The following is a 1,465-nucleotide window of genomic DNA, read 5'->3' on the forward strand; positions in this document are numbered from 1 at the left end:
ACAACGCTGACTTTGTGAGTTTTTAACAAGTATCTAATAAAAGTACTCTGATGCGCCATAAAACAATATAACGTTACTTATAATAAACCATAAACATTCATTGCTTTCTTATTCATTCGAAATAAACCACAATTGAGCAGAACGGTTCATGAAGATTGGCGTGTGATGGTTTTCCGTGGCTCCTTTGTTGCTCTGACAGTGGTGGAGACGAGAATGACAAGAGGTTTGTTGAGCTGAATGGAGGCACAGAATCTCTGTTTGGTGCTGGCATAATGTTCTGTGCCCAATCTAGTGTTCTGGATGGAGTCACCCTTTGTCCGGATATATCCGTGTGTGAGCAGACACAATGTCTATTCATACCTCAGGTCTCTGTTGGGCTTGCCACTCTCTCTTTCTCTTCTCTAGTGTAAACTTGCAAGAAAGTGAAAGTGAAAAATGTGAAAGTGAAGTGACATGTGGCCAAGTATGGTGACCCATACTCGGAATTTATGCTCTGCATTTAACCCATCCAAGTGCACTCACACACACTGTGAACACACACCCAGAGCAGTGGGCAGCCTATGCTGTGGCACCCAGGGAGCAGTTGGGGGTTCGGTGCCTTGCTCAAGGATCTCACCTCAGTCATGGTATTGACGGTGGAAGAGAGCGCTGGTTATTCACTCCCGAGACTCGAACCTGTGACCTTCGGGTTACAAGTCCGACTCTCTATCCAGTAGGTCACGACTGCCCCCATGTTTTCCCCAGAATGGCATGGTGGGTACAGTCACTTCAATTTGCCTAACTTGCTAACAGGAATCATGAGTGGCTCTGTCGACTGTATCATTCTGAAGTGATCTCTTTGCAAAAACAGGATCGACAGGCTATCTGATAGATACCAGCTACAAAAGTGCCAATCTCCCTATCAGCTCGCCTCAGTGTTAGCTTAGCTTATGAAAGAGCACTGTGTAATCTTTGTGATTACGGTGTTGAATTATAGCATATGATCATCCAATACATTTAAGCAAGCCAGAACTTCCCCACTAACAAGATAATGCTACCTATACCATTCCAACGTGGTTAAATTATGAAGATGGATGGGATTCTTGAGCACTAGATAAAAGGGAGCTGTTGCCATGGAGAGCAACTTTGTGATATTGAATGCAGGTGTCAATTGTTTTCTGTTTGCCCGAGACAAGGGGAAGCAAGAAATAAAAATTTTGATGCAAAGTCAGTGAAGGACTTTACCCAAGATAAGATGTTTTATGACATGATTTATACAATGATGAAGGGGAAATTCACTGTTGATGGCGCAGCAACCGTGACATGCTGTGAATAATAAAGATGGCTTGATGCCATGCTTTCAATCTCTTTTGGGGAAAATAAGACAGAGTTAGTAGTGTGTGAGCAACAACCAACCAGTCCAGGGGTTAGTATATATATATATATATATATATATATATATATATATATATATATGTATATATAT

At 41.9% G+C, this 1,465-nt stretch overlaps 1 protein-coding gene across 1 annotated transcript in view; it reads right to left on the bottom strand.

Annotated features, from left to right (window-relative positions):
• Positions 1-1,465, bottom strand: part of LOC107573948 (pro-neuregulin-3, membrane-bound isoform-like) — a gene marked incomplete at its 3' end in the record, with an annotated part of 103,329 nt that overhangs the window by 43,646 nt on the left and 58,218 nt on the right. The gene's annotated exons all lie outside the window — the stretch shown is intronic.

Source organism: Sinocyclocheilus grahami, unplaced genomic scaffold, assembly GCF_001515645.1.
Source record: "Sinocyclocheilus grahami isolate Dianchi unplaced genomic scaffold, SAMN03320097.WGS_v1.1 scaffold2075.1, whole genome shotgun sequence".
In the NCBI taxonomy this organism is placed as follows: Eukaryota; Metazoa; Chordata; class Actinopteri; order Cypriniformes; family Cyprinidae; genus Sinocyclocheilus; species Sinocyclocheilus grahami.